The following is a 19,318-nucleotide window of genomic DNA, read 5'->3' as shown; positions in this document are numbered from 1 at the left end:
ATTTCCTCTCTAGTCGTATATTACAGAATTCTTGTCTTACACTCTGTTCTGTTTATTTCTGCTGCTGAAAACAAAGAGGATGGGTATTAGGGGAAGGCGTTTTTATTTTTCTGACAATACGAAGCATATGAAAATAACTGATTTTCCCCCAAATTTGTACTTCAGAAAACATTTTTCCTTTGTCCTGTCTTTTGCATTTTCATACTTTTTCCCCCTCTTCCCCTTCTTCCTTTTCAACTTTAATATTTAATTATTTACGCAACACCATTCCAGACTTTCTCTGATTTGACAGGAAGAGCATATGTGCTCTGAATCCGTGATCACATTTTAGTTCATGATCCATTGATGCAAACTTTGACAGTACTGTCAAACACTTCAGATTATCCTAAATTGCTCTTACTTGTTATTATTTTTCAGTCAGATGGGACGTGATGACACTTTAATTCATCATAGCTAGTTCTTAAGCATTCCAAAAATGTGCAATATATCTTCTCATCTCCTTGGTATACCCTAAACTGAACTGAGTGAGGCTGAAGGTTCCCTTAATTGCCAAATTCTGATTGATCTTCAAGAAACTTTCCTTTTAGACACCAAGATTTGGCTTTCAGCGTAATTTTATGGGACACAATTGTTCAACTTAAGACTCTGGCTGCTTCTTTTGAAGAGGTACCAGCTGATAACAGTTACCAGAAGAGAGCTATGTATGGTGCATAAACCCCAGGCTTAGAAAGAAAAACAACTGCACGGGTAAGAGCAAATTGCTAAGAGGAAGAAAAATCTAATCCATCTTATATTGGACATTTACAAATAAACTACAATATTTTTTTAAAAATGAACCTAAGACATAGTCTTGCACACTTGACCAAAGCTGACATTCACAAAGAGATTTGGGGAGAATGTTTCTTTTGGAATGTCCTAGTAAGATTATTTTGGGTTTTGCTTAGGCACCCAAAATTGGTTATTTAAAAATAATCAGAATAGTTTGTGCTTAGGAAACCCATGACCTCCATTTAAAAACATTTTTAAGCTCCTACTAAGTTTTCAATAGCTTAGCTTAGAGGCTACCCTAAGAAGGTACTGAGGTGATCTGAAAATGGAATTACTGAAGTATTATCCATTTTTAAGCCCTTCATAATAAATTACCAATAATTACCAATACTTTCATGTCTATAAAGTCATTTAACAACTATTTTCTTAATAAAAAATGTTCCATCTCTTTATCTAAACATACCTATTAGACCAAGGTTGAGCCATTTAAAAATATTATGAGATTTGTAAAATAAAATATGCTGGGTAGGACCTAGTTGATTTCAAACCTGCCATCATATGGTGCTGGTTGCCATTCCGGAGCATTCTTTGTTCTTTGGGGGCAAAGCCCAAGAGAAACATTCAAGGAAACACCCACTTGCAAGAAAGAGCCAAGAAATGACTCCATTCCAGGGTCACATTTTAATGTAAATTTGGGATGAACCAAAACCAAGATTGATCACAGATATGAACTAGTGTTTCTGATTCCAATTTTCCACAGAAAACAAAATGCGATGTCCGTAATTGGATTATCTTCATGGCAATGCTATTATGGGTATAAGAAGATTTTAACTGGGGGACTTCGGATGGGATTAGACCGTTAATTTTAGTCTTTTGCCAAATTCTTATTGCCTTTCTCCATTTTAACTGCAACAGCTTTTCCTAGAATTTAATACTGCATTTTGAGAAACTAGTAGAGTAAAACCTCATTAATTTAGATAAAACTAATTAGGAGTTGGTGGTTTTGGGCTTGAAAAGCTCAAGTTTTATGTTTATCTTTAATAAGCAAAATAAATAGGATGAATAACGTTGTTACTGGAAGTGTTTGCCTGCTTGGGAGAAACTGCTGCCACATATTACAACAATTTACTAGACATGGTGTAATTTCAGCATAAGTAGAAGCTGGTACAGCTGAAATTGAGGCTTTGATGTGCTGGTTTCAAGCCATTATTCTTTATTTATTAAAATGGGTTCTCCACTAAGCAACAGATGGTTAATGCAATTCTAGGACTCAGAGTCCTTGGAAGTAATGAAATTCCTCTTCTACTCATCATTTATATCCATTTTTATCTTCAGTTAGTATAACTCCTTGATCTGATTAACATAACTCCCTCCAAAAACTAAACTCTTCCTGTTTCTCATAGAAACATTGCTATTAAAATAATTGAAATTACTTTCTGATCATCAATCAATTTTCTCTTTGCTACTCGTTTTTTTCTTTTTTACATCATTAAGACACTAAATTATTGAGGATCACCTTACAGAGCTCAGTAACTTATCGAGATTATATAATAAGTCAGTTATAACCAATTATGTTTAGATGCCTGGTTTGTATTTAAAGTTTAACATTTTACTTTTCAGATCGGTTAATGTGTTTATGATTTGCAGTGTTCCACTACGAATGTGGTCATCATGTTAGCTCCGCGTGGATGGGCTATGAGGTCTGGAGGGTCTCTGCACACAGAATAGAGTTTGCGCCCTGCCAAGAGGACGTAATAGACCAAGTGGGCAGCACGCTCTTCCAAAGGAAGAGGCACCTTTTCACAACCCATCAGCCAAGGGGAATTTGCCTTTGCATAATGATTGTCCCAGAAGGTAGATAATTTTTCTATCGGGGTAGAAACTTCTTTCACAAATAAATAGCATCTTAAAATAGCAGTCCTGAGTTATACCCATATCCTTATTCTCAATGTGTTTTTTTCAGACATGTGAAATAGCAAATACTGGACCCTTTTCACTATATTACATGTTTCATAAACCAAAAGAGGGCATGTGAGGCCCACCAGTGACCTTCTAGAAATAGCTCTTGAAATCACATTTTGGAGAAGAGCCATCTTATCTAAAGTTGCCTAACTTTTAGGCTCAGAATTGCAACAGGTGTGAGCTTTGAGTCATCACATTCCAAGTGCTGTTCTATGAGAACTTGTATTTTAAAGAATCAAAATCATTGTTTCCTTAGAGTCGTTTCTTCTCCATGACTCTCGAAGGAAAAGAGTGAGGCATCCCACACGTTAGGCAGTCTCAGAATGGAAGAAAGATTCATTCTGAGTGACTCTAGGGATGCCAGAAAGCCTCAGAAGCTGAAGGTAAAACTTGGCCCCTCTCTCATTCCAAGGAACAAAACTCTGGGGCAGAAGTCCTATTTATTTCTTCTGCTATTTCGATTCAACTACTGATCCAAGCCTTTCCCATGGCCGGGAGTGTCAAAGAACAGTGGCTCCCAAAGATGGGGGGAAGGAGCCCTGCATCATCTACAATTTGGTTTCAGTCAGACCAGCTCTGTGCCCTCAGATCACTTCTGGACTTGGGACATTTGTCTTTTTGTCTGCAAAGGTCTCCTGAGAGCCCTCAAAGGCCATAGTAACAGGAAGTTCTCTGGATTACTCTTCTGTGAGAATAGCTTCTTAACTGAACACAGAACCGCCAGCCCCACAGTTCTTCACGCCCAGAGCTCCTATTGTCCTAAACCTCAAATGTGATCACGCCAGAGTTTTACTTACAATCTTTCCATGTCCTCTTCATTGTCTACAAGAGAAACTAGTTACTGTCCTCCCACCCTCCCTCCACCCCTTCCTTAATTGTATATGTTGCTGTGATAAATGAGCTCCTTCTCAAGCTGGCTCTCACCTGCTATTCCAGGCTCAGGTTTGAACCCTTCTCTGTGTTGGCCTGGGCAAAGAACTTGACATCTTGGACAAAGTATGTAACATCTCAGTGTCCTCATCTATAAAGTGAGAATAATAGGTGTCAGACTGATAGAGCTGCAATGAAAAGTAAACGAGTAAATGTAAATGAAGTACTTAGCCCAGAGCCAGCATTTCTCTAATGCTCAGTTAATGCTGCTCTGTGGGGGTTTTCATTTTCGCTTTTTAGTCCTTCACAAGGACCTGTTGGATAGCCGCAGTGTTCTTAGTAATTCCACAAAAGGGCTGGACTCTGGGCTGTGGAATGCCCTGCTCCTGTGTCAAATCCTCCCTTCTTTGTGGATGCAGCTCCTTCTTCCAGGCTCCTACAGACTTGTGAAAATCCACTACAGCCCTGACACAAGGCCATTATTTGCTTCTATGTCTTCCTCACCCCTTATCTGAGAGTTTCTGGAGCAATGCTCTCCCATAGATCTATACTGCTGGCCACAGGTGTAATTTAAAATTTTTTAGTAGTCAAATTAAAAAATTTAAAAGAAAGAGGAGAAAATAATTTTAATAATATACTTTAACCAAAATAGTTAAACTATTATCATTGCAACACATAACTTCTATAAAATGCATGAGTGAGCTATTTCACATTCTTACAATACAGTCTCTGATATCTGATATATATTTTATAGGCTACAGCACGTCAAGTGCTCAATAGTCATGTCTGACTGGTGCTGCTACACAGTCCCAGAGGGTGGGCACAGTGGCCTGATCCTCTGTGCACCCACAGAGTCTGTCTCAGTGACAGACACACTCAGAAATGCTTATTTAATGAATAAAATGGAAACCTGATTATAACTCCATCAGGTGTATGAGTGTATGAGTTTTCTAGGGCTGCTGTAACAAGCTGGATGGGTTAAACAACTGGGACCTCACACCTTTGGAAGCTAGGAGACCAAGATCGAGGTGTTGGCAGGGTTAGTTCCTCCTGAGGTTATGAGTGGAAATCTGCCCTGTGCCTTCTGGTAGTTTCCTGGCCATCTTTGGCATTCCTTGGTTTCTGCACCATCACCTCGCTCTCTGTCTTTATGTTTACATTACTGTGTGTGTGTGTGTGTGTGTGTGTGTGTGTCTGCCTGTCTGTCTCCAAATTTCCCCCTTTTATGAGGACATCAGTGATACTGGATTAGGATTTCATTTTAACTAATTTTACCTGCAATGACTCTATTTCCAAATAAGGTCACATTCTGACATACTGGGAAGTAAGGCTTCAACATATGAATTTGGGTGGAGGACACAATTCAACCCATAATGATAAGGCAGCTGGTAACACTGAGCCATGTTTCAGAGCTCATGGCTTGGAGGCTTCAGTGCTGATGATGGTTCAACTCCAAATTCAGCATTTTTTCTGCTCTTGCCCCTGTGGGAAGCCTTCCTTGTCTGGGTTGGGTGTCTCTTGGCCAGCCAGGATTGTGGTTGAGTTATCAAGGACATAGCAGACAGTCCTTTGAAGTATATTTTCATTTACATTTTTTTAAATTTCCTTGTGAAACAAAGTTAGCATGGTTCTTAAATACATACGCATTTCAAGGAGATGAAATTCCCTGAACTCAGCCCTTTCCCATCTCCCATTATTATGTCCTGTCTGGTAATCGCTGGCTTCGGTTGTACGCTGAGGGAAGTGAGGTTGTGAGGAAAAGCAGCCTGAGAACTAAAAAAAATAAATAAATAAGGAAGTTTGAAGCAGGCAGGATGGCTCTTCCTGTATGTGACAACATTAGGCAACTCTTAGGCCAAGTTTTCCAGGCCGGGACAACCTTGGTCTAAGCCAATGCCCACAATTCTCCCATGGAGCCCTTTGTGCTTTTCATTGGGAATTGGTGTCTTCCAGACATCGCAATATGATCCAACCCAAATCCCCACATCACAAAAAGAAGAAGCCTTTGAAGGCCAGAATTTGGAATTTGCCAGTAACACAGGGATTGTGGTGCTTTTCCGCCTCTGCCGTTCCAGGCCCTGCGGCTGTGTCCCGCGTTGTCCCGAAGCATGCGCTCTGTACCACGCTGCAGAACCAGGTCCCTCCGCCTCACGTGGAAGAACAGCATTCCCCAGCATTTAAAAAGCAGCTCCGAAGTCGCTCTGTCACAATAAGCCCATACCAGAATTTGACTGGCCAGCCACCAAAGAGAATTTATTACTAAAAATTATTTTCCAGACCGATTATTCAGTTCTTTCTTTTAAAGGTCCGACTTTGTTATATCATGAATAAAGTTGCCTTTCTACAAATTGCCTTTTTCTCCACAGTGGGCTACCATCAGAGAACTCGCGACACATTTTCTTTCTCCTTTTCTCTGAAAAACTAATGAACCTTGCAATTCTTTTCAACATTATAGTTTTGGTTTTGCAAAAGTTTATCTTTGTTTTTAGGCAAATTCAAATGACACTATAATATAATCTTTATCGGTAGCTGTTGGAGGAGATACTTAAGCATTAGGATATGGGATTTGAACACGTTCTAGCCTTTCCTTTTTAGGTTCAGAATATCTTAGAAAAGGAACTCAGGAAAGCATGTTTACAGGCTCTTCCTGAATATATTTCTGGAGGGATGGTTAGGTCCAAGATTAACAAATTATTTCATTCATGCTCAGCACTGTCCATTGGCTACTCCATGGACTCCACCAAAGACATGGGCTAAAGAAGGTAAAGAGAGAAGAAAGTTTTGAAGGAACCGAAATAATGGGAACTAATACTTTTGAGCATATATGAGGTACAAGACACTTTAAATACATCAACTTATTTAATCTTCACAAATCCTATGTGGTCAGAATTATTACCCCCTCCTTATGGATGAAGAGTTGATTTTGGAAAAGCTTAAGGAAGTTGGCTGAATCCCATAATCACTTAAGAAGCAAAGCTAGGATTTGACCTCACTACCCACTAATACCAAAGCCTATGATTTACCTACGTGCTCCAAGGACATTCTGGGTTCACTCTGTCCCTGCAACAGCCCAAACACCTGACTTTTGGGACTCCCAAATTGGGTCCCCAAATTTTCCAATGGATCAGATTACCTCATTCTCAGGTCCATCTCAGTCTTGAGAACATAGTGTCTCTGTGCTGTGGATGGGCCAGCCTTTAGTGACTTTTCAGAGCCTTGCTTTCAACGCTTGTGCTCTCAGTGAGCCCTGGGGATGGTTCTTCCCCAGAGGGGCTCCTTTTCATGAAACTAAAATGCTTAACTTCCCCAGATGATTTTGGTAGCTCTTTTTGATCTCTGCTCTGGTATCTAAATGTATTTCCCTGGTCCAGGAGAAAATAAATTTCGGTCTTCCTTTCCTTCCATGCACATCAGGAATCGAAACTTGAGCTTGAATGATGTGAGATTGAAATGAGATAAAAATAGAAATGAGGGGCGCCTGGTTGGCTCAGTAGTTAAGCATCTGCCTTCAGCTCAGGGCGTGATCCCGGCGTTCTGGGATCGAGCCCCACATCAGGCTCCTCCGCTGTGAGCCTGCTTCTTCCTCTCCCACTCCCCCTGCTTGTGTTCCCTCTCTCGCTGGCTGTCTCTCTGTCAAATAAATAAATAAAATCTTAAAAAAAAAATGGAAACGAACACTTATAAAGTGTTTACCATGTATCAGGATTTAAGATTTTTCCTGTCATTTTTTTATTGTATGCTTCCCAAAATGAAAATGCTGATGGAACTATTATTCAGCTTATTTTACAGTTGAAGGAAGTTAAGTTTAGAGGGGTATTTGCTAAATGGCACCATCCTGGAGAGGCAGTCTGACTCCTGAGTGTGCATGTCTTAGCCAGCCTTTCAGGTGGGTGGAGGCTCTTGACCCAGGGCCTGGCGCAGGGCATAGCTCACTCCAGATAAGTCACAGAGATGGTCCTGCAACATGGCTCTCTCTTAAACCGCTCCTATCAGGCCAGCACCTGTCTTCTTGGTAAAATAAATTATACGTTGGAGTCTGCTTCAAAGTTTTTATTCTGCAGGACAGAAGTTTGAGAAGAAAGATCTACCCGTGTCTTGGGCATCTTTTACCTATCTTAATACCACATTAACATTTTTTTCAGATGAAAATATGGAGACTTAGATTAAACGATTTCTCCCACTTTCCGCAGAGCTAGACTAAGACTTGAGATGCTCTTCTCATTCTTAGTATGAAGGGTATCTACTATAACATGGCAGAGATGAGCTCTAAATTATTTACTTTTTATGTATCTAGTGTACACCATCATTTTTATTCTTCCTTAAAATGTTGCATTTCTCATCTGAGAAGTTCGATAGTGGAAATGCAGAATCCATTGTGAATCAAGGACTCTAATGTCTAGTGTGACTATCCAAATAAGAAAAAAAAAAAAGTACTGAAATTGTTCTGAGCGTAGTTGGATCTTAACAATTGGGTCTTTGTTTCCCAGACTCTTTTATGATTATAAATGTGTTATTTCATGCACTCCCATTTAATCAAACATACCATTTACTCCAATGAACCTTGAATGGTATAACACTAATTTTCATGACTTTACTAAAAATGGAGGCCATTGTATCATAATTATTGTTCAGTTTTTAACACCCTGTAATTTTCAAGAACTATTATGTCTATCTGCCATCAGCATTTTTGTACAAATAAGCCTGAGAATACACTGCTGTTCTTTAGTATTATCTCTTCATTACTTCATCTTTGATTTCCCAATTTTAAAAGAAGATGTTGATATTCACAACCAGATTGTTATTTCCAGGAGAGATATCACAGCTTGGGCTTTATTTAGCGGCATTCCCCCTGTAACTTCAATTCATAATCTAAGAAAACATGTTTATAATAGAGAAGAAAGGAAGTAGTCATCTCGATATATCATCGTGTCAAGAGCAACTTTCTCATGTTGATGTAATTAGGGAGTGATTGTTCCTTCCAAGATTTTCTTTTGTTTGCTAACGAACATGTAATATCTTCCGTGTATATATGAATATATATGTATATACGACTCACTTAAAAATGACTTCTTTTGCTCTTTAATTCTTTAATTTTTGGAAAGAGAAATATAAACACAATGTTGGCTTCCCTGGCGAAAATTCTTCCCAGCAGACACAATATGGTCTGAGATACTCAGGAACAGCAGGTAATACACAAAGTCATTTCTACTGGAAAATATGCCATCTGGAAAAAAAAAACAATTTGTGGAAATGCATGTGAGTATGATGGTGTTATTCTAGGTTAATGATGATGGTAACTGCATCATCAAAGTAGTTTTGTAGCACTAAATGCAAGAGCATTTGGAAAGAACCATCATGGATAGCCTTTGGTGAAAATTTCTGGTAACTGCTTCATGCATTTCAAAGTCAGAGATTGAACCAAGACCACTGTAACTATTCCCATGTACTGGATAACGTGCAGGAAGCGGGGCAGAGGGAGGCTTGAGCATCAATATAACTGAGAAAACTGTTTCTTAGAGTTATCTTTAAATGAACCCACGGTGAGCCGACGCAGAGTCCTGTTGTGCTCTGTACCTCAGTGTGCTGGTCACTTCTAGTTCCTCGTATACTCACACCAGTGGCCTTCGCATATGCTGCAAAGAGCAGTGCCAACTCCTCATCCTCAGTCCTCGCATCCTAAACCCATTCGCTGTGACACAGATAATACTTCTTTACCTTTAAAGGAGTGACCGGAAGTCCTGCACTGCACTCTACTTGCACAGCGCTGTGCGGATTGTCTTCCAAGCACTAATCCTAGCTGTACTTGTACTTATGCTTTCCTTGGTGTGACTCTGTGAGTAATGGCTGTCTATTCTCCCTAAATCATGAGTTCCTTAAATGCCTACCACAATGCTTGCCACTTAAATAGGACCCATAAATAGTTTCTGAATGAATTAATGACTTGGCTACAGAGTGGTGAGGACTACGGCTTGAGGTTCACCACTCATTTCACGAGGCATCGGGGGCTTGGCTGGGGGGCAGCATCTTTGCTGGCTGCTTGGGAGCATGGTCGGTGACTGTGGAGCAGCGGTTTCATCTGTTTGAAACTATCTGGGTTGCGTGGGGATCAAAGTCTGGTGGATTAGAAGAACTGATTCCTTAATCAACAGAGTCAAAATGACTTCAAAGGGATTTCTTCATGGGAAGGACTGGGCAGGAGTACAGAGGAGGGTCGAAGCCTGGATGTAGGAAACGTTAAATCTTCTGTTCTGACTTTGGAAGCTCTGTTTCTACCACATTGCAAATGTTTCCAGTTTAGTTACAGGCGTGAGCCCAAAGAGAACCGTAATGACTAGAATCACAAGAGGACTTGGAAGATGATTTGACAATTTTCTTTTCTCCCAGATGGAGACCTAGAGAAATCCAGGGACTTGCCCATGACCCCCAGGGTGAGTGACAGGGTTAGATCTGGGAATCCAGTGTTCTTTCCATAGGCTAGACTCCTGTTTCTTATAATGGTAAGTCTGCCTCTTCTATGCCTGGGGACCCTCACTGATGTGCCCTACCCCCTAGAAGAAGGGTGATCTGGGTCAGTCATTTAATCCTTTGGGATCTCAGGATTTGATTTCCCACATGTAAAACAATAGGCCATGCTCTAGAATGCCTAAAGTACCTTGAATTGCAGGCATTTGTTATTCTACACCAACCCTCTGCTCCTCTCAAGCTGTGGGACTCCCTGGACGTCATTTCTAAACCTAAGCCATGTACTTCACAGTGTGACATGGAAGCTCGACATTAATACTCGGTTGCATTTGTGTAGCACTAACAATATGCAGGATACAGTCCTGTGTCTGTGTAGTAACTAATATACTGTTCACTGTGACCTTAGGGGAAACACTTCTATTTATTTACTTCTGTTTAGGGATGGGGAGAGTGACACCCAGGAAAGTTACATGTCAGGTCCAAGGCATCACAGATCCTAAGGGCAGGGCTAGGATTTGAACCCAGGTAGCCTGGCTCCAGAGTTTGTGCTGAGTCGGTGCAAAGATAACTGTCCATACAAAGGGAAATTCATTTTTCAACTTTATTTATATATTATTCTTTTTCCAAAAAGTTTCACAGTATCTTGCAGTGTCTATATCACATACAAAATATGTGAATAAATAAGGGAAAGGAAAATTGATGGGTAAGTCAATACCAAAAATCTTTTGAACACTTTACTAAATGTGGGCTTAATATTTGGATCAAGTGTGCAAGTGGTAAATGCAAAAAAAAAAGGGGGGGGGATCACTTGGAAACCTCCATCCATCTGAGATAGGATTTAGAGAAACTATTTTTAAGAACCTCCATTGAGTTGTAGGAGTTTCTCATGTATTTTGGAGACTAACCCCTTTTTAGATATATGGTTTACACATTTTTTTCCTTTCCTGTAGGTGGCCTTTTCACACTGTTGATTGCTCATTTTCTGTACACGCACTCGCTTATTTTTGTTTTTGTTGCCTGTGCTTTGAGTTTCGTATCCGTGAAATCATTGCCAAGACCAATATTATGAAGATTTTCCTCTATGTTTTCTTCTAGGAGTTTTACATTTTCAGTTCTTCCATTTAAGTCTTTAATCTGCTTGGAGTTGTTTTTTGTGTAGGGTGTAAGAGAAGGGTTTAATTTCATCCTTTTGTATGTGGATATATAGTTTATCCAACACCATTTGTTGAAGAGACTACCCTTTCCTCATTCTGTATTCTGAGCACATTTGTTGAAGACTGTTTCTTTTCCTGACCCACTCTCCAGCCACTGAAGTATTGTATCCTTCTGGCTCCTTTGCCCTCTGGCACCATCTGGTTTCAGCTAATGGACAACACTGGCCAGAGATTGGAGGATGGGAGAGGGGGGGTCAGTGTGTTAATACCCTCTGGACTTATCCCTGCAGGGTCATCCTGAGCCAAAATAGTAAGAAAAAAATTCCCCACGCTCTTTGTTTTCGGTACCATTATTTTTTATACATGAACTTTCCTTATATTAGATGTCATTTTTTGGGTAGTTTACAAGGTAGGGATCTATTTTAATTTAGTTTTCTGTATGGCTACTATTTGACCTGCCACTCTAAATTCAGTCCTTTCCTACTGGTTTAAAATGATATCAGATAGGGGTGCCTGGGTGGTATAGTCCGTTAAGCATCTGGCTTCGACTCAGGTCATGATCCTGGGGATCCTGGGATCCGGTCCTGGGAACCAACCCAGAGAAGGGCTCCCTGCTCAGTGAGTCTGCTTCTCTTTCTCATTCTGCCCCTCCTCCGGCTTTTGCTTTCTCTCTCTCTCTCAAATACATGAATAAAATCTTTCAAAAAAATAAAATAAAATGCTATCAGATATACAGTATATCAGCTTGTTTGATTTGTTTTTGTATTTTTGCATATTTTTTGTGGTGAGGTTTTTTTCAATGAGATTTTTTTTCTGTCGGCCGCTTTATTAAATGTAATATTATCTAGTATGCTTAATCCTCTGTTTGGTCACACATTATTTATTCCTATTTTGAATAATAATGAAATTATTATTTAGTTCTTCCTCCTCTCTCTCCCCTCCCTTTCACCACCAATTTTAATTGAATATATTATTTTTCCCCATGTTTGCCTTCATATCTTTAAATCTATACTTTTATTTCTATTACTTGATTTATTGGTTTTAAATACTCTTTTTTTAACCACAAGCTATGAAACTACTGGAAAGCAGCATATTCATATAATCTTCACCCCCTTCTCCCCAACTTCCTTTCTTGGCTTTTGTGTAAATTATTTCAATTCTGTATTGTTGAGGCTTATTATCCGTAAAGGTCGTTCTAGGCCTATAATTTGTCCTTTGGCAAAGTCCTCTTGTTTGGTCTATTTAAAGCTCACCTTGAATCCTTTTCCCTTCAAATCATTTTTCACCTATTTTTTTTTTAATCAAGGAAAAAAATTAAAACTAATGAGAATTTTACTCTCTGAATTCTTATATGTGCAGAAGTTTTGTTACCTTAAGTCTTCAAGGGCAGAATGTCTTGTTATAAAACTTGTGTTTAATGCTTTCTTGCCTTGAGTATTTTGCAGCGTGCTCAGCTGTCTTCTTGTGCTGATCATCTTCTAGACACAACGTGGAATAAGATGCTACATGGCCAACCAGATTTCCTCTCTTATGGTGATTTTATATCTTCTTGGCTGCTTAAATATTTCTTTATTGCAAAGATAAATAAATTGTCCTCAGTACCCTTAGATCCAATGTTGGCTTTCTATTTCAGTATTTACTTGGTCAGAGCAGATGCCTTCAATCTGTAGAGACGTATTTCCTTTGATTTGGGGAAAATTTTCTTTAAATATATTTCAAAATGTTTTTTCTCTTTTATCATAATGATTTTCCTTGGGGCATCAATTAAACCTTTTATTTTTATTTTTATTTTTTTTATTTTATTTTTTAAAGATTTTATTTATTTATTCGACAGAGATAGAGACAGCCAGCGAGAGAGGGAACACAAGCAGGGGGAGTGGGAGAGGAAGAAGCAGGCTCCCAGCGGAGGAGCCTGATGTGGGGCTCGATCCCATCACGCCGGGATCACGCCCTGAGCCGAAGGCAGACGCTTAACCGCTGTGCCACCCAGGCGCCCCATCAATTAAACTTTTTAAACCTTGTATCCATTTTAATTTTGTTTGCTTGTTTTTTTTTTCAGTTCTGTGTTCTCCATGTTTTATTGTATTTTTCTTACTGTTGCTCTAGAAAGGACTTCTTTCTAGGATTAATTATTGTTCTTTTGCCTCTTTTTCTTGAGTTTTGAATCACCTTTTTTTGGTCTTCCTATATTTTCCCTAAACTTTTTAATCTCAGCTTTGAGATCTTGTTTTATAGAGGCCACAGCTTCAGTTTTTCTTTTTTTAAGTTTATGACAATGTGTTTAGTTATAGTTTTGAGCTGCTACTTGGCAATATAGTTCTGGTGCGTCTATATTCATCTGCCATTTTTTTTCTGTTCCTTTTTGTTTTAGTCAGCTCAAGCTGTCATAACAAAACCTGATAGACTGGGGAGGCTTAAACAACAGAAATTGATTTACTCATAGTTACGGAGACTGGAAGTCTGAGATCAGGGTAAGCCATGAAGAGAGTTCTCACCAGAACCTCACCAGGCCAACACCCTGAGGATAAGGGCCTCAACATATGAATTTAGGGTTGGGGGGGCACACACTCAGTCCATACCACTCTCTTTCTTTTCTTCTGTAATATTTTTGTAAATATACTGTGCTTGTTCGTTTTTTAACTTTATGGAGAGTATAATATGTCTCAGTGTTTCTCAGAGTGTGGTTTGTAAAATCTTGGTCATCTCTGAAAACTTTTTTAGGGGGTCTGCAAGGTCAAAACTATTTTGATCACAACACTAAAATCTTATTTGCTTTTTCATTGTTTTGACATTTTTACCAATTGTGCAAAAGCAGTGGCGGCCGAAACTGCTCGTGCCTGAGCGTGCATCAAGGCAGTAACGCCAGAAAGTACTGGTGGTCATCGTTGCCGTCACAGCCATAAAATCACAGTTTAAGAAAATTCCCAGTTTTAGTTTTCTGTAAGAATGTTATTAATAAAGGAGAAATAATCGTTAATTTTATGAAACCTGTCCCTTAAGTACATGTCTTTGTAATATCTGCACAACGACAGGGAATTACACATAGAGCACTTCCGCTAAATACGAAAGTATGATGAGCTCCTTGCTCCTGGAACACCATCTTCACATGAAAGAATAAATGACAGAAAACCTAAGCTTATTCAGAATTGAGTGTTTGGCAGATATTTTCTCAAAAATGAATCAAGTGAGCCTGTCACATCAAGGAAGATGAGTGGCAATATTTGTTGCCAATGAAAAATATCAAACTTTTGAGCAAAAATTAAAATTTTGGAAAAACTTCATTTACCATTCTGAGTTTGACATCTTTCCAACACTTATGACTTTTCTGATGAGTTCAGTAGTGATGTTAACAGTATGATTTCTCAATATTGCACAATAAACTGTGTCAACATTTAAAAGATCTGTATTACTCAGTGAACTAAATGACTAATGTGTGATGTCGCAAAATTATGCATGGGTAAAAGATTCATTCAAAGTGTGAGTTAGATCAACGGATTTTAATGTAATAGGGTAAGAAAAGTTCATTGTTATGGTTTCATATTCTCCACTCTAAGTGTCCTTTAAGAAACTACAACATTTCAAAGTTTTTAATATTAAAGAAGAACATCCTCAATTATTTGAAAAGGCTTATAATAAAATTCTGCTCCTTTTCCAACTACGTATTGTGTAAGGCTGGATTGTTTTCATATATATCAACTAAAACAACATAGCTCAACAGATAAAATGCAAAAGCAGATATTAGATTCCAGGTTTTTTTTTTTTTTTATTAAGCCAGACATTAAAAGATTTTAAAAGGGTAAACCAGTGATAAGAACTGTTATTCTTATTTTTTGGTTTGGAAAATACATTTCATTAAAAACTTCTTATTCGTGTTAAAATTCAATGGTTTTACTATTGTTAACTTTAAATGAATTCTACTGTAAAAAAAATCTCTTGGTTTTTATTTCTAACATGGTAAATATTAACAGAGAAATAGCCCACAAAAATTAAGCTTTTGGGGATCCTCAATAAATTTCAAAGTGTGATGAGGTCCTGAGACCAAAAATTTGGAGATCTGCTGGTTTAATGGTTAAGAGCATGGAATCTGGGGCCAGAGGGTCTAGGTCTAAATTCTGACCACCACTGTGTAGTTCCATGACCTTAGGCAATTTATTCACTGCACTAGATTCTTTAACCTCCCTGTGCTTCAGTTTTCTCATCTGTCAAATGGGGATAATAGGAGAAGCTAACTTACAGGTTTGTTGTGAGGATTAAACATATGTATATTTATGTTGCCTGGCACATAGTATGAGCTATATGTGTTATTATGAGATTCATAATACTAATGATCATATCATCGTTACTCAGATTTGATTGACACTATTATCTTTTTTAGCAGGGTTACAGGGGTAGAATTTAGTAATTCATCACTTACATATAACACACAGTGCTCATCACAACAAGCGTACTCTTCAGTACCCATCACCCGTTTACTCCATTCCCCCACCCACCTCCTCTCCAGCATCGTCAGTTTGTTCTCTTAACTATACAGTCTCTTATGATTTGCCCCTTCTCTTTATCTTATTTTTGCTTTCCTTCTCCTATGTTCATCTGTTCTGTTTCTTAAATTACACATATGAGTGAAATCATATGATATTTATCTTTATCTGGCAACTTATTTCACTTAGCATAATACACTCTAGTTCCAACCATGTTGTTGCAAATGGCAAGATTTCATTCTTTTTGATGGCTGAGTAATATTCCATTATATATATATATATATATCTCACATCTTCTTTACCTATGCATCACTCAATGGACATTTGGGCTCTTTCCGTAATTTGGTTATTGTTGATAATGCTGCTATAAACATTGGGGTGCATACGTCCCTTTGAATCAACACTTTTGTATCCCTTGGATAAATACCCAGTAGTGCAATTGCTGGGTTGTAGGGTAGTTCTATTTTTACCTTTTTGAGGAACTTCCCTACTGCTTTTCAGAGTGGCTGCACCAGTTTCCATTCCTACCAACAGTGTAAGAGGGTTCCCCTTTCTCCAAATCCTTGCCAACATCTGTTGTTTTCTGAGTTGTTAAATTTAGCCATTCTGATATGTGAGGTGACATCTCATTGTGGTTTTGATTTGTATTTTCCTGATGGTGAGTGATGTTGAACATTTTTTCATGTAACTGTTGGCCATTTGTATGTCTTCTTTGGAGAAATGTTTGTTCCTGTCTTCTGTCCATTTCTTAACTGGATTAATTATTTATTTTGGGTATTGATTTTCATGAGTTCTTTATAGATTCTGGATACTTGGCCTTTATCCAATGTCATTTGCAAATATCTTCTCCCATTCCAAAGGTTGCCTTTTAGTTTTGTTGACTGTTTCCTTCACTGTGCGGAAGCTTTTTATTTTGATGAGGTCCCAATGGTTCATTTTTGCTTTTGTTTCCCTTGCCTCTTGAGATACCTAGTAAGAAGCTGCTGTGGCCAAGGTCAAAGAAGTTGCTGCCTGTGTTCTTCTCTAGAATTTTGATGGTTTCCTGCCTTACATTTAGGTCTTTCATCCATTTTATTTTATTTTTGTGTATGGTATAAGAAAGTGGTCCAGTTTCATTCTTCCTGCATGTTGCTGTCCAATTTTCCCAACACCATTTGTTGAAGGGACTTTTTCCCATTGGATATTCTTTCTTGCTTTGTCAAAGATTAGTTGGTCATATAGTTGTGGGTCCATTTCTGGGTTCTTTATTCTGTTCTATTGCTCGATGTGTCTGTTTTTGTGCCAGTGCCACACTATCTTGATGATTACAGCTTTGTAATACAGCTTGAAGTCTGGGACCAGATGCTTCCCACTTTGCTTTGCTTTTACAACATTCCTTTGGCTATTCGGATGTTTTCTGATTCCATACAAATTTTAGGATTGTTTGTTCTAGCACTGTGAAAAATGCTGGTGTTATTTTGATCAGAATTGCATTGAATGTGTAGAGTGCTTTGGGTAGTATAGAAATTTTAACAATATTTGTTCTTTTTTTTTAAATGTTTTTTTATTACATTATGTTAGTCACCATACAGTACATCCCTGGTTTCTGATGCAAGGTTTGATGATTCATTAGTTGCGTATAACACCCAGTGCACCATGCAATACGTGCCCTCCTTACTACCCATCACCGGCCTATCCCATTCCCCCACTCCCCTCCCCTCTGAAGCCCTCAGTTTGTTTCTCAGAGTCCATAGTCTCCCATGCTTCACTCCCCCTTCTGATTACCCACCTTTCTTTATCCCTTTAATCCATGAGCATGGAATGTTTTTCCATTTCTCTGTGTCTTCTTCAATTTCTTTCATACGTGTTCTATAGTTTACAGCATACAGATCTTTTAACTCTTTGGTTAGATTTATTCTTAGGTATGGTTTTAGGTGCAATTATAAATGGGATTCCTTGATTTCTCTTTCTGCAGTTTCATTATTGGTATATAGAAATGCAACAGATTTCTGTACATTGATTTTTACATTCTGTAACTTTGCTGAATTCATGAATCAGTTCCTCAGTTTTTTGGTGGAGTCTTTTGGGTTTTCCACAAAGAGTATCATGTCGTCTGTGAGAGTAAAAGTTTGACTTCTTCCTTGCCACTTTGGATGCCTTTTATTTCTTTTTGTTGTCTGAATCCTGAAGTTAGGACTTCCAGTACTATGTTGAACAACAGTGGTGAGAGTGGACATTTCTGTCATTTTCTTGACCTCTGGGGAAAAACTCAGTTTTTCCCTGTTGAGACTGATATTTGCTGTGTGTCTTTTGTATATGGCCTTTATGATGGTCAGATATGTTCCTTCTATCCCTACTTCCTTGAGGGTTTTTATTAAGAAAAGATGCAGTATTTGTCAAATGTTTTTTCTGCATCTACTAAGAAGATCATATAGTTTTTATCCTTTTTTTTATTAATGTGATGGATCACATTGATTGTTTTTCAGATACTGAACCACCCCTGAAGCCCAGGAATAAATCCCATTTGATCATGGTGAATAATTCTTTTAGTGTACTGTTGGATTTGATTAGTTAGTATCTTGTTGAGAATTTTTATATTCATGTTCTTTAGAGATATTGGTCTGTACTTCTCCTTTTTGGAGAGGTCTTTGCCTGGTTTTGGAATCAAGGTAATGCTGATTGGAAGAGTTTGGAAGTAGAATGAGTTTGGAAGTTTTCCTTCCCTTTCTATTTTTTGAATGGCTTCAGCAGAATAGGTGTTAACTCTTCTTTAAGTGTTGGGCAGAATTCCCCTGGGAAGCCATCTGGCCCTGCACTCCTGTTTGTTGGGAGATTTTTGATTACTGATTCAATTTCTTTGCTGCTTTGGGTGTGTTCAAATTTTCTATTTCTTCCTGTTTTAGTTTTGGTAGTTTATATGTTTCTGGGAATTTATCCATTTCTTCCAGATTGCCCAATTTGTTGGCATGTAATTGCTCATATATTCTCTTATAGTTGTTTATATTTCTGTGGTGTTGGTTGTGATCTCTCCTCTTTCATTCATGATTTTATTTATTTGGGTCCTTTCTCTTTTCTTTTTGATAGGTCTGGCTAGGGGGTTATCAATTTTTAAAATTCTTTCAAAGAACCAGCTCCTAGTATTGTTGATCTGTTCTACTGCTTTTTGATTTCTATATCATTGATTTCTGCTCGGATCCTAATTACTTACCTTCTGCTGGTTTTAGGCTTTATTTACTATTCTTTTCCCAGCTCCTTTAGGTGTAAGGCCTGTATTGCTACGTACTTCCCTCTTATGACCACCTTTGCTGTGTCCCAAAAGTTTTGGAATGTTCCTGTTTTCATTTCTATTTGCTTCCATGTATTTTTTAATTTCTTCTTTTATTTCTTGATTAACCCATTCATTCTTTAGTAGGATGTTCTTTAACCTCCATGTATTTCTAGTCTTTTCAAGTTTTTTCTTGTGGTTGGCTTTACGTCTCATAGTATTGTGATCTGAAAATATGCATGGTATGATCACAATGTTTTTGTGCTGGTTGAGGTCTGATTTATTAACCAGTACATGACCTATTCTGAAGTATGTTCCATATGCACTTGAAAAGAATGTGTATTCTGCTGCTTTAGTATGAAATACTTTGACTATATCTG

Source organism: Ursus americanus, chromosome 1 (genome assembly GCF_024610735.1).
Source record: "Ursus americanus isolate L20-20 chromosome 1, mUrsAme1.1.p, whole genome shotgun sequence".
Taxonomy (NCBI): Eukaryota; Metazoa; Chordata; class Mammalia; order Carnivora; family Ursidae; genus Ursus; species Ursus americanus.
The sequence above is the reverse complement of the archived record's forward strand: the minus strand, read 5'-3'. Positions refer to the sequence as shown.